General features: G+C 49.1%; 1 protein-coding gene across 5 annotated transcripts in view; it reads right to left on the reverse strand.

The window, feature by feature from the left end:
* RIMKLB (ribosomal modification protein rimK like family member B) overlaps positions 1–8696 on the reverse strand; it is a 53341-nt gene extending 44645 nt beyond the window's left edge. For 3 of the 5 annotated variants that reach the window (XR_015771861.1, XR_015771858.1, XM_088051402.1), the window contains exons 1-2: positions 4312–4440; positions 2836–3314 (exon numbers count right to left, since the gene is read on the reverse strand). The gene's annotated coding sequence lies outside the window, so the exon portion shown is untranslated. Of the gene's footprint in view, positions 1–2835; positions 3315–4311; positions 4441–4518; positions 4659–7506 lie in introns of those variants that run through there. The other 2 variants (XR_015771859.1, XR_015771860.1) reach the window with 2 other exon arrangements.
* Between the last annotated feature and the right edge of the window lie 6178 nt (positions 8697–14874).

Consider the following 14874-nt stretch of genomic DNA (forward strand, 5'->3'; position numbering starts at 1 on the left):
TGGGAGAGGGGAAAAAGGATGGCATCAAAGTAAAAGGTCTGTGATAAAAATCGAACTGTGTGTCACATCAGCCAAGCAGGCACTGCCACAATTGCTTCAGGAACACACTGCATGAACAGATTCCTTGCAATTTACAGAGGGAATGAAAGCTCACCTCAACTCTCAGCTGTGGCACCCTTACACTGCTTAAACCAGGCTTTACTCCAGCAATCACACAGCAGCTTCCTTCCCTCCCCAGCACATACAAACCTATTTCCTCCCACATTCCTTCAATCTGCAGAACACCTCTAGCAGCTGTTCTAACAAAAGCACTCACTGTGCTCCTTTCTGACTTTACATCATATATGAATATGTTTTATTGAAATAACAGGGAATTCAGCCAATCAGAACAGCTGTCTAGAGAGATCTGGAAATCTTCTCTGAAGACCACTCTTTTTGCCTTCAAGGGGCTGTTCTCTTCACAGAGAAGATTAGAGACCGCCCTCTCCCTCCAGGAATTGGTCTCCATGGCTCATTTACTCATTCTTCTGTCTTCAACACCCAGAAGTAGGAGAAAAATAGACTAGTTTCTTTATGCTTTTCACAATGATGTATTTCTCTTAAGATGAAACAAGAAACCAGATTTATATATTATTGATACATGTGAAAGATGAAAGGTATCTAGTATGCAAAAAAAAAAAAAAGTTCAGTATTCTTTTCGTTCAGGATGCAACTACTCACTGCTTTTGTAAATTAAAAAAATCTAGGTTGTGTCTTCCTATGGGAATGATGAATGGAATCCCAGATGTTTATAGAATCAAGGATCAGCGTGATTTAGCCATTTCACCTGTTCAACCTGTGATCTGATGTTGCAGCACACTCCCACTGCCTACAGCGGGATCTGGGAAACAAGTTAGTGGAACAATTATTACCAGCAGCCCCTCCCAGAATCACCCCATTTTTAGATCTTGGCTCACACTCTCAGTTACAGCACTGTGCAGGCAACACGAACTCCACAGATTTCAGTGGTTAACAGAGAGGTAAAACCTAACCTTAGTTTTAGCATACCTCTAGGCATGTTTAATCCCTACAGCTGAGATACTGACAATAAAAATCCCAGGGAAATGAGAAGGAACAAGCAAGAGACTGACAGTCACAACCACCATGGGAAATGGAGAACTAGGAAAAACACTGCTCCAAGCACTCGCCTCACTACGAGTAACATTAACAACACCGTTAATGCTTATCCCTTAATACTCATTCTCAGAGCAGTGCTACTCAAGCTGGAAAAGGTATTTTGACTTCCTTTTCATCATAAATTAGCTTAGGCTTGAAACTAAGAACCCATTTTCAATAAACTAATCATCTCTACCATTACAACAATTTCTAGAACGCCTGGAAGGATGCATTTCAGGACAGTGAAGACCTAAGAATGGTTGGCAGTTGCTTGCAAGTTATCTCCTTCCGGAGACACCTCAAGGCAAATCTGAATTATAAAGTCAATCTTAGAGAGCAGACCAGTTAAACAGCTAATGAACAGTTGTCCAGCACATGACCCATCATGTAATCCATCATACACTGTCATGGAGGTCTCTGTCTCATCTTAATGAGAGCAGTATTTGAAACACCCCAGAAATAGGACTTTCTATGTCATAGGGAGAGCAGGTCCGCAAACAGTTCACAGCTGTTTCGAGCATAATGCACAAGTGATTTTTTTTTTCCACACAAAGATACCAGCATGATGATCATCTAAAGAAAATACTAAGGAAATATGTATGGATGATGAATGTATCACATGGTGATAGAGAAAAGAACTGACATCTTTAGAAAAATAAATCCAAGATAAGTCAATTCGCTCCTGACAATGCTGCTTCATGGTGATGCTTAAGGCCAACATCAAGAAAAATTCCTCTTTTACGTACCAGAAACTAGTTTTCCTAAGATTGTCACATAACTGTTTGAGAATCTTTGGAAAGAACACATTTTTAAAAGCTGAAGAATCTGAAAAATTAAAATATTTATTTAAATGCATTTTATATAATATATTGAAAAGCTGCAGCACAATCTGTCCACTGCTGCTGCATTATCATCCACCCTCTACACATGCATCGGAGAATTGAAAGTCTCTGCAGGCAGGTGAACCCCAAGCACACCTCTTTGAAAGCACATCACACTATTCACCTCCTTTTCCCTTTGAGATTTGTAGACTGCAACAGCCAAAGAATATGGGAATATATTAATTGTTCCCATTCATTCCCACTCCTGCAGACGGGCAACTGCACTCCCCATGATGGCTTTCATCTCCCTGTCTCCACCTTTGCACTGAGTGATGTTCAAGATGCTAGCAGCAATCCTCCCAGGCACAGCAGCCTCTGAAAGGCGGACATCCACACCCCCCATCTTTCCTCCTCTGTGTTCATGCTTGCAAGTAGGAGGCAAGATTCCTCATTCACACACCCCACTTTCCGATTACCACCGAATAATCCATCCTCTTTCCTCCCCGCAACATGAGCCCAATACTGGTCAGCATCAGCCATCCTTCTACTTCAGTCTTGGTATTTTTTCCAACAACAGGCTCTCAGCTTTTTCACGCCCCTCCACTGTCCCTATGTGCGCACGCACGCCCGTGTGCAAATAAAACACACCATTTCCTCCCACATCAGCTGCTTTTCCACCTGCGCCAGGTTCCCCCGCAGTGTGGTACAATACCCCCTCTCCTCCCCGATCCGCGTGTACACAGCCAGTTTTCCCTCCTCCCTTCCCCCACCCTACAGTCTCTGTGCATGCCTCTCCCAGCGCCTGGAGTGGGGGAAGGGAAACATGCACTGCGTGAATGAATGGGCTGAAGAGACTTACCAGAAATTTGGTGAGGAAGGAGTGGAAGACGAAAAAGACACTAAAGATGGGTGTTTCCTTCAGCGTGCCAAGTGCTGCTTCAGTTCTGGCTCCCTTAAGGAGGTCACGTGTCTTGCTAGGTACCCCTTTTCCTGGATCCTCTACTAACCAGAAAGGCTGGCACAGAAGTCTTCTGGATGCCTCCCTGCACTACACCCCAAAGGAGGGAAGGGTACTACTGAAGCTCCCAGAGCAAGGACCTGCCAGGCACTGTCTATCGGATGCCTCTGGGACCAGGGTATATTTCTGAGGGAGGGAAGGGGGAGTAAATGAATGTTTAAAATAATTCCCAAATTGTTTTCCCCTACGGAGCAGGGAAGGATGGGAAGGAGTAAAAAGAGTACTGGTGAAGAGCTGTAGCTTTCTATGTAAAAGAAACTCAATCCTTGTGTCTCTACTTCCTCAGAACTAAACCCCTAAATGACTGAAGTCACCAACACCTAGGGAGGAAAAAGAAAAAAGAAGCATCCCTATTAGACATAAACATACAAAGGTATGAAATAAACTAAATCCCAAAGGAAGAAAACGGACTATTCAAAACAGTAAGCAAAGTCAAAAATAAAATGATGACATTAACATAATTAGGGGAAATGCACAACTTTAAGTATTTTACACAAATATACTATCACAGAAACCAATTTTAAGGGGAAAAAACCCACAAGGCTAAGCAGTTTGTTCTTTTACTTAGGAATGCACGTTCAATGGATAGATAAATCCATATCTACACGGGAACATATGAGGAAATTAAGTTTCTAAACCTACAAAAACTATTTATATTTATTTGTGAGCCTTAAAACCTTTAATCCTCTCCCCCAGAATAACCTTTAGGATTCAGATGACACTAGAGGAAAGTACATTTCACTTCAGAAGCGTGTGTTCCTATGCATTAGGAGCCTGTGTTCCCATGCATTAGAACCCACTCTGCCACAGAAAATAAACAGCGGTTTATAAACGGTGATAAAAAAAAGAAAAAAAGAACAAATCAAAATAACATGTCTGGAGGATGCTTGCTTAAATGATGGAATCAATCCAAGATTAACAGTGGCACGCTTGGGAAACGGAGCCCCTGGTAAGATCCCAGGCAGTAAAGTCACCGATGTGCCACCAGCTCTTTTTTAAACACCGGAAAACAAAAGGGGAGAGGAAACCTAGTTGGGAAGATCTTGCTGCCAGACCCAACGCCAGCCACACACACCCCTGGCTCCATCACGTGAAGATCAGCCCCCACAGCCACCGCCGATCCCCACGGACCCGTGCGGGGACGCGGCCGCCGAGCGAGCCCGCGGGGCGGCGGCCCCCACCCCGCGTTGGCAGCGCTACCGACCCGCCCGCCGGAACGCGGGTCCCGGGCCGGGGGCGCGGCCCCCCCGCCCCTCCCGCCCCTCTCCCCTCGCACAGCCTTGCGGCCGCCGCCGCCGCTCCCCCTCCGCCACCCACCTGGGCGCCCCGGCGGGCGCGGCGGGGAGGCGCGGGCAACTCGCCCCGCTCCGCGCGCGGGGGATGCAGCACAATCACCATGGGCGCAGCGCGGCGGGGCGGGACGGCCGTGAGGGGACGGTCCCAACCACCCCCCCGCCCGCCCCCTCCCCGGGCACGGCGGACCCCACCCCCGCGGGCTCGCGCCCGCTCAGCCCGACATCTCACCCGCCCCGGGCACCGCCGAGCCTGAGGGGACCCGCGGGGCGCCCACCCCCACCCCCTCCGGCACCGGGCCTGGGAAGAGAGGGCGCGGGGCGACGAAGGCTCCGGGGAGACGCGCCCCTTCCTCCCCGCCGGCGGCGCGGTCCTAGAGGGAAGCGAGCGACGCGACGCTCTGCTCGTTCCCCCCCCCCACCACCCCGCCTTCCCCCCTGCTCGGTGTCCCTCCTCCCCGCGGCTGAGGCGAGGAGGCCGCGGCTGTTCCCTGCACCGAGCCCCCCGCCCGCCGCCGCCCCCCGCGCTCGCTGCCGCCGCCTCACAGCGAAGCGGCGGCGCTGCCGTAACGGCCGGGCCGGGCCTGGCACGCGCGGGGCGGGCGCGAGGGCGGCGGCGCCGGGATGCCTCGGACCGCACTGAGCCGAACCGGACCGGACCGAACCGAGCTGCTGCCCGTGAGCGGCGGCACCACCCGCGGGCTGAGACCGCTGCTGTCTAAAGGCCTCCCACAGAATGGGTCAGGTTGGAGGGGACCACAGTGGTCATCTGGGCCAACCTGCCTGCTCCAGCCGGCCATCCCAGAGCTCGTGGCACAGAATTGCGTCCAAACAGTTCTCAAATATCTCCAGTAAGGGACACTGTACAACCTTTCTGTGCAATCTCTTCCAGCACGCAATCACCTACACAGCAAAGTTCTTACTCATATTCAGGTGGAACTTCCAGAGCACCAGTTTCTGCCCCTTGCCTCATGTCCTAATAGTCAGCACCATCAAGCAGAGCCTGGCTCCGTCCTCTTGGTATCCCCCCTTTAACTGCTTATAGATACTGCTAAGGTGCCCCCCTCTTCTCGAGGCTGAGTAGACCCCACTCACTCAGCCCTTCCTTGCAAGAGAGCTGCACTAGTTCTCCAGTCATCCTCTTCACGCCCCCCCAGACCTGCTCCAGGAGCTTCACATTGCTCCTTACTGAGGAACCCAGACTGCACACTGCACTCCAGATGCAGCCTCACTAAGTCCAAGTAGAGGGGCAGGATCACATCCCACGACCTGCTGACAAAGCTGTTCCTCATGCTCTTCCTCACACCCACTCCTACCCTTCTCCCCTGCCCCAGACGGGGCTTCAGTCCAGCCCCTACTGCCGTGGCTGACCCCAGCCCAGGTCCTGCCGTGCCCAGCTTCTCCTGCAGCCACACCTTCCACCCCTGACTGCCCACTCCAGGGTGCAGATGCCAGGTCACTGCCACAGGTGACCGGCCCCAGTACAGCCCATCCAGCTGTGCCGTCTGGCAGTGCAGCAAAACATACGCCACTTGTGCTTGTCACTGTTGCTGCTGCTGTTGGCATGTGGTGTGCAAAGCCAGAACCCTCGTACTTCATGTGACAGGTAAAAATGTGACACAACCACAGAACCAATTTTGTTGGAAAAGACCTCTGAGATCATCAGGTCCAACTTGTGACCGAACACCACCATGGCAATAGACCATGGCACTGAGTGCCACATCCAATCTTTCCCTAAACACCTCTAGGAACAGTGACTCCACCACCTGCCTGGGCAGATCTTTCCAGTACCTAATCACACTTCCAGGGAAAAAATTCTTCCTAATGTCCAGCCTAAACCTCGCAGTTTAAGCCTATGTCCCACAGGCCACTCATCATACAGCACCATGTACCTGACACACCCAGCTTGCAGCCAGGGCTGCACCATCCCTCACTGCTGTCGGCGATAAGAGAGATGGGGACAACTGACTCGGTGATCAGAATCCGATTTTACTGTGGGCTACATAAGCTTATATACCATTCTAGGAAGGCTACAATGATTGGGTTAAGCATCATATAAACATATAAACAAACGTATGCATATTTCAACATTGATTCAATCTTTTCTCTGTTGCCAGGCCTGATTCAATCTTCTTGCCATCCTCAAAGCTCTGTTTGTTCCTGCCAAGGCATCTTGGCTATCAGATCTCTTATGCTAATCAAGTGTAAAGTACTTTCTGATTTCACCATATCTCCCCCTTCTTTTTCTACCAAAAATATTCCCTTGATGGCTTTATTAATTAATCTCTGGATACACTGAAGTAAACAAGGCATCAAAATTAATGCAAGTATTATCAAAATCAATACATGCATACCTATTCTAAACAAATCTTTTAGCTGGGGTGTTAAACCCCAGCCATTAACCAGGTTATCTAGCTAAGATTCAGATTCTATTCTTAGTTTAAACACACTATTTTTCAGTTGCTATATGCCTTTATGGATAGATTCTGAGTTATTAAACAGGTTGAAGATGGATTTTCTTGGGAGGCAGTAGCTAAGCATAGGGTATCTTGTTTTGTTACATTAGCTAGAGTTATCTAAGCATTTGTTTTGGGTTGGTTAAGAGGCTAATATGTGTCAGTAAAAGCAAGCAATGTTAATAAGCATAAGCATACCGTTCATTTAATTCCATGCTTGTTTCTTAACTATGTTGTGGCAAAAACTTCTTTTTGGATTTTAGTTTTCAAGCATATCTTTCAGCACATTCTTTTTTTGTTTTTTTCCCAAGCTTGTCCAGGGACTGGCCAAATATAAGGCACTAAGTTGTTTTGTTTGCACTCTACTTTGCAAATATGTCTATTTTCAGATTCCCTCAACACTTCCCTGGACTATTACTGGACTATTGGCTTTTTGAGATAACAGTCACATCGGCTCCATGGAGTATCAATGAGTCTTGTCAGAGTCACTTTGCATTGGCATGTGAGAAGATGTAATAGGCTGTGTCCAAAAAATCTGTGGGATCTACCCCAGTGGAGCCAAACCCCTCTCCCCTCTGTTCAGCTCTCAGGGGTTTCAGATAGGGGTGCTTCTACAAAAAGTATGAGTTGGGCTACATTGCTCCCAGCCAGGACCACACAGGGCAGCTGGGGGGTCCAAGCCATGATCTTTATTTCCCCCACTGAGTCAGACTCAATGATTCCTAGCAACACAAATAATCTGGATATCGAGGTAGAAGACCTACCTACAACCAAAGCATGGTAACCAGGTTTCAAAGGTCCAGAAATTCCTGTAGAGAGACAAAACACTGAGCAATCAGTTAATGTTACTGTGTTACAGGTTGATATGTCCAGTCCGGCGCTCTCTGGGGTGGCTGCACATAGGTCAGACACAGCCCGGTGTGGGGAGGCTGGGCTGGTTGGAAGCTGGCAGCTGCTCCTGGTTGCTGCATCTGCTGCTGCATCGGCTGTGGGATTTGTGTCTGCACACATCGCTGTCCTGTGCTCCGAGATGAGTCTCCCTGTAAAGGCTGGCCATTCTGGTGGAACTTGGAGCAACAGAGATTAACCTTAATTCCTGAGTGGCCTAAGGGCTCCAGTTGTGGGTTTCCCCCACCTCAGGCCAAGCACAAAAATTTCTGCTGTGGTATCAAAGTCTCTGTCCTTAAGGGCTTTCATTTTTATCCGGAGCCAATTATTATGCATGTGCAAAAGGAGTAAGTCCAGGTCTTTTTTGGTACCGGTGTCAAAAGGATCCAGTTCCTCTTCACTGCCAGAGTCAGTGTCCACTGCATAAGCGTCCCATCCCATCCGGCAGCTCTGAGATTGCTGGCGATATAGCAGTGAGGCTGGAAGGGTGATCGGGCTCTATCCCTGGTGCTCACTGGGGAGGGCGTGAAGATCTGGGATGGGGAGAGGGATCTGGGCAGCTTTTGGTCCAGCACGGTTGCCAGGGCCGTCTCAGAGGTAGCCTCGCAAGCAGCCTCACCACTCCTCTCCCTATTAATCGTGTCCATGACCACCCTCCAAGCAGGGAGCATTCGCAGCTCTGGCTCGTGTCCAGGTCGTAGAGCTTTACGCCGACCTTGTCCCAGAAGCAGAGGGTAAAAGCAGAAGAGGGAGTGGCATCGGGAAACATTCGTGACACCCATGGTAAACGTGACTTAAAGTCATGCTTTAGAATGGGGGAGCCATGCTTTCTTAAGGGGGCGAGAATGGGTTCATTAACATCTCTCTCTTCGGACACATTCCGTCCCATAGTTTCATTCCCCCGGCTCACCTGTCACGGCGCAGCTGATGAGGTGATTGTGGACCCAGACGCGGTTCTCTCACCGCCACGATCAGTTCTGGGGCCACGCCGACTGCCACCACTTAGGTCAGTCCTTTTCCTCACACGGTGAGCACCAATTATGAGCGATGAAGGGAAACGGGGACAACTGACTCGGTGATCAGAATCCGATTTTACTGTGGGCTACGTAAGTTTATATACCATTCTAGGAAGGCTACAATGATTGGGTTAAACATCATATAAACATATAAACAAACGTATGCATATTTCAACATTGATTCAATCTTTTCTCTGTTGCCAGGCCTGATTCAATCTTCTTGCCATCCTCAAAGCTCTGTTTGTTCCTGCCAAGGCATCTTGGCTATCAGATCTCTTATGCTAATCAAGTGTAAAGTACTTTCTGATTTCACCATGCTGTCACTTCTCTAAAATAATAACTACTGGCAACAAACAAATATGACACATCCCCTTTATCAACGGACACACCTTGTTGATCAGTTTCTGTGGCACACCTACTCTGTTTCCTCGGTACCACACCCTTTTCATTCACTATATTGTGTCGGCTGTATATTTCACATTTTCCTGTGTGAATTTCTCCTTCACCCAGCTTTCAGAATCTCTAGACACAACACACACTGCGCACCAGGGGAAGAACATGTGTGTTCCTCAATAACCTGTGTTGCACTCCCAGCTTCACAAATATGGGATACAGCCACTGTTCATTCCCAAACACCCATCCTACCACAATGTTCCCATTCAACCTGTATTCTTCTACCCCTTCAGCATGTGGCAGTGCTGGCATACCTATCTTAATTCTCTCACCTGAACAATAGACAGGTTGTTAATTTCGTTCTGCAAACATCTGGGTCCTACTCCCCAAATCTCACATGTGATTCAGGCAGCTCTTCTGAAAATTATTTGCTTAATAGGCGTGAGGTAAGGCTACTTCACAGATGATGTCAGAGGCCAAAATTCCTATTTACTAGACATCATCCAATGCTCTCCTGTCTGCTTGGGTTGCTTGCCAAGACTTCTGGCTTCTCACGGCTGCAAGCTACAGACCACTTCCAAATTCCAGAATCCCCTCCTTCTAACTTAGTACAGCAGTATAAGGCAAAGTACACTATCACTCACTTAAAAGCCAACTTGAAAGTACAACTTGAGAGCAGGAGGCAATTGTAGGCAAATACCAGCAGGGTAAACTATTGATAGATAATAGATATAGACGAAGAATATCAAAATGCTAGATGGTATTTTTGTTGTTTTGCAAGTAGCAAAATATTACTTTCTTTGACAGAATTACCACACTCTGAAGCCTTCTAGAACAGAGTTCCCATGTGCATGAAGTTCACACTTTCAAAATTTGTAATTTCAGTCTGTGAGGTGCCCGGGGTTTGTTTACACAGAGAATTTGCTAACAAAGAGCTACTGTGGTATCACTGCTCTGCTGAAGATTGTGCAACAACTGCACATTGCCCAGCATGCACACATATTTCAGAGTAAGAATTCTTCTGGATTCATGCATTCTGGTTTTAAGACAGTATAAAGCAAGGAGGAAAGAAAAATGTCTGCATTAGGATTTATATAACTCCAGTGACACAGGAACAGCAATTTTTTTTCTTTTATATTTCACTAAGCAGCTAAGTGGTAAGGCAGGTGCCTCTGCTGATCAAACATGGTTAGCAGTTTGTGGAAAGAGAAGAATTGCACAGCTGGGGAATTCAGGAATGTAGATTTTTGGCCATACAAATGTGTGTTTGGTTTTAAGACATCTGAGAGGAAGTCATTCTACAAGTACAGGAAAAATACTCGTCATGGTAACAGTAAGATATTTGATCTCAAACCATTTGGGATACTTCAGCTGGGTCTTATGATTATCAGTAAAAATTTATTCTGCCAACTGCCACTTACCTTCATAGCTCTCTTCATGCAAAATGTAGCCTTGTATCATTTTTATTACTGTTCCTTGAGCTGTTGGAATTGTAGTATGTTGAACTTCGTCACAGGTTGGATATCTCATATCTCTAGAACAAGTTCCCATCATTTAGAAACTTAAGTGAGTTTGGAAAGAGTCGTGAGAGTCTTTTGCCCTTTCTTGGAAAGGTAGAACAGAAGAAAGGGTCAATTTATTACTTAGGATGTGCCCACCTAGGATGTGCCTGCTGTTGCAAAAGCTTTTGAGTTCTTTTTTTTAAAGAGTTGTCACTGCAACTGAGTTGCATGTAGATGTTATAGTTCCCAAGAATTAGGCAAGACCTTTTTTCTTTTTCCTACTTTTTTTTTTTTTTTTTTTTACCAATGAAGGCGAGGTCTCCCTTGTTATCCATAAATCTATTCTCAGGACAAAAATCTTACTATTTTATAGCTCAAGAATGATATTGGACAGTGCCCTCAGTGTCAGTGGTCCAGAATAGCAAGCCTCACCCTTTAGGGAATAATTATAATTGTAGTATCAATAAGGAATGGGTGCCTCTGAACACTAACAAGTCCTGGCACCTTTCTTTTGAGATTTTTCCCATGCATTCTATAATGCATAATGTAAGGACTGGTCCAAAGCCTTAATGTATGCAAAATCTGATTTCACGGTTAATTCCATGAAACATCTTTTGTCACTGAGTTCACTACAACTGCAAACCAGCTGTTTAGTCCTGAAGCTAAAGCCTGCAGGATATTATCCCATTATTCACATTGTAAAGTTTCATATACTGTCTCTGGTTGGGTGTATGACCTTGTGATGGAACAATGATGAAAAGACCAGCCTGCAAATGTTGCTAAGCCTAATTATTTATACTCATTTTCCTGTGTGCTGACTGTGTGCTCCCCTGTGTCTTCAGCAGCTACTCATTTGGTCAGCTAAGTCTTAAAGCAATGTTTCTGCTTTCCACTTGGATGACTGAATAGTAAAAAAAAAATGTGTATAAAGCAAGGTAAATGCCTGTGTTCACACATGAATGCCTGGGTTCACATATGAACACAGATGGTCCAATGAAGGGAAACAACTTCTGCCCTGTGTTTCAACAGGAAAATGGCCGTATCATTCTCGTTTCATACCATGTAAAATGAGGACTATGCCAAATAGTGCAAAATCGTGTTTAATTCCATACAACCCCAGCTTGTCATTGGTTCTGCTGTTACACTAATTCCTGTTCTGAATGAACTACTGTAAGATATCAGAAAATGGAGAAAGTACTGCTAATACAAAGAACTTCCAGCTAAGGGGGTCTGCAGAAAGTTCCAGGTTTCACTGGCTCTATCTCATACCATGCCCTCCAGAATGTGACACCCCAGCTTGCAGATGGGTCTGTCACTCGCGTGCCTGGCTACATGTGCTTCATCACACCGAGGGCACCCACCCGTGTCTCTGGATAAACACAGTCCCTTGCCCTAGACACACGGGCTTCCCATGCCAGGGTCAGCCCTGCTCCCCACGTACAGCTCCATCCCTGCTGCTCGTGGCACCGAGTGCCGAGCTGCTCCTCTGCCCCCGCGTTCGGCTGGGGACTGCCCGGTGGGGACTGCCCGCCGCTGCTGCCAGCACGGACACACCGAGCGGCAGCAGAGGGGTCGGGGCGGGGAGGCTGCGGGTCCGGAGCGGGAGGCTCCAGCCCCAGGCTCGCCTGCGCTGCCCACCCGCACCCGAGCGCGCGTCCGCATCCTCCTTGCCCGTGTGCGGGCGGGCGGGGCGCTGCGGGCAGCGGTGCCGAGGAGCCCGGCCCTGCCCGTGGCAGCCGGCTGCGACCGGCGGCGGCGGCGCGCTCTCTGCCGCCGGGCCGGCTGCCAGCGCCGCCGCCCCGCCAGCGGCAGCGCGGTCGGGCTCGGGAGTGCCCCGAGGCGGGGAGCGGCGTGGGGGCAGAGGGGCTGGGGCAGCGTGGCTGATGCCGCCCGGGCAGCGCCGTTCCGGGCTCTCTGAATCCCTGCTGGGACGGAGAGCGGTCCTAGGCTGGAGGGGCGACCACTGCCGAAAGCACTGGCAAGGGGAGGGCGTGACTGCCCTTTTCCTATGCCAGGCAGTGGGAACGGAGCCAGCAGGCTACTGCGGGGGAAATAATTATTTTGCTGTAAATACTGGGACAAAATAACAGTGGCGTATGCATGTGGTGGAAGAGAAGGAATAAGAACCCCCTTCTTCCCAGCATTTGAGACGAGGCTCAGGCTAAGAGTACAATCCTAACAGAAGAAAAGGGCTTGCAGGGGCGTTGAGAGACCTTTCCTGACAGACAGCAACCGTTTGGGGACATAAGGGAGGAGTGCATGCATCTCATTGAATAGGTAACTTTGAAGAAGGTCAGAGGCTTCTGTTATCCTTATTCCGGGCACAGTTTGAGGACTGAGAGACACAAAGAAGCCCAGGCGGGCAGAGTTGCAGACAGAAACAAAGGGATGGATAAATAGCAGCTGGTAAGTTTCAAAGACTGGTATATAACCAGCAGCTCCCAGTTCCACAAGACAGGAGTGCATTTCTCCCAACTGAGTTGCAGTTCTGCTGCAGGGAAACAGAGAATGGTACTGAGGAGCTGGACAGAGGGATGAACGTGCTTTCTATGGAAACACCCATCTGAAAGGAAAACACTTGGTATCTCTCTTCCCAGTCCCTGTGGTCTGCCTGGCCCCTTCTCCAGCTGTTTTTCTCAGTCGGCATTTTTCCTTTACCATCTTGAGAAAGTTCCTGCCTGCCTGCCTTTGTTTCCTGCTCCTTTACATTTTTTTGTCTCCTGTTTTGCCCTTTTCTGTCTCCTTCTCCATTGTCTTTTGATGAATGCTGTTGCAGTGATGACTTTGGATTTCAGTGCCTGTTGGGAAGGATCTGATGCAACCACAGGCTGGCTATATCTCGAAGGCACTTTGCTGCATTAAGTCTGATAAACATCTGCCCTCCGAGCTAAAGAGCTCCAGGCAGCAGGTTAAATGTCCTCGAGTTTATCCCAGTCGTGTTAGTGTTTTCCTCTTGTGTCCGGCAGTTCTGTCACCGGAACTGATGAGAGCTTGCAATCTGGGTGTTTGGTTTTTTTTTCTCTCATTCGTGGGAAGCAGTTTCTTCATCTTTCTTCATCTAACTGATGCCCCCTCTCGCAGCTAGCAAGGGTGCTTCCACACCGAGCTCAGCTTGTCTGTCTTGAGCCGATGGAGCTGATTAGGGGGCGGGCGCCTGCATCTCCAGTTCTGGTCTCCCCTCGCAGGGTCCGGCGCCATGATGGGAGCTGTGCTCAGGAGGATCCCTGCCATGCCAGGGGACCCTTCCCCTTCCCTTCTCCTGCGCCAGGTGCTGAGGAAGGAGGGGAGCAGAGGTGCCTGGCAGGGAGGCCAAAACTAGGTCAGTGTAGCTGGAAACCGCAGCTGGTGCACTGCGATGGGGGGCGGAGAGCCAGCTGTAGCCAGAGGGGATGGCGAGAGGGGGATGAGTGGATGGCGGGAGAGGGGGAGGGTCTCTCCGCGAAGTTGTAGGGGCGGGACAGCGTCCTGCGGGCTGCTTGCATGGCTGCCAGCACTCCCCCCCCGCTCCCCATCCTCCCCAGCCCCGCGGCCCCGAGCGCCCGCCGAACCCCTTCCCAGCGCTGCGCCTGCGAGTGGGCAGGGGGAGGTCCGCGAGTGGGCAGGGGAGAGGGAGAGGAAGGGGGGGATGAAGGTAATGCTGGAAACGGAGAGACGGAGGAAAAATCTGGGCAATGAATGAGGAACAGATGGAGATATGTATATTACCAAAAAAAAGAGAGGAGAAGCGTGAAAGGCAACAAACAATGACAACTGATGTTTCAGCAGCACTTGCAATTGGTTCAGTGGGGAGGAGGTCATCTGCATTCCTCACAGTGGCCAGGCAAAAGGACGCATCCTCCTTGCCAAAATCCACAGGGCAATGAAGCTGCTGCAGCCAGACGCTGCAATCTGCATCACCAGTAGCTTTGGCCGCACAGATGTACCTCGCTACTGCCCAGAGGTCATCCTGTTACCACCCTTCGCAGTGCAATGCAAACCCATTTCAGTACAGTTTGCAGCATGCTTTGTTTGATCTTTTGAGTGTTTCTACATCAACACTGCCTTCTCTGTTACAGCTCCAAAGAAATCCAAATTGCCAGAGTTGTGTCCTTTTGTCGTTCCTGTACAACCAAAGCCTTATTTTCTCTAGCTCCGACTTTCTCTCCTCTCTTTCTCTATGACGTTTCCATTTTCCCCGCCCGTCTCCCCTGCTGCCCAGTGCCAGCCTTCCCACACTGCCTGGTGCCTCCATCATTCCTGGGCTCACCAGTCTGACCGGAGCCGTGCTGCCTGCAGAAACGCACGCTCTCCCAGCCTTGCCCTCCCCAGCCTCGTTTTCCAATTCCCCCTTCCT

This window comes from Pseudopodoces humilis, chromosome 2 (genome assembly GCF_049639895.1).
Source record: "Pseudopodoces humilis isolate 2021_Gansu_Grassland_sample_001 chromosome 2, ASM4963989v1, whole genome shotgun sequence".
Lineage (NCBI taxonomy): Eukaryota > Metazoa > Chordata > Aves > Passeriformes > Paridae > Pseudopodoces > Pseudopodoces humilis.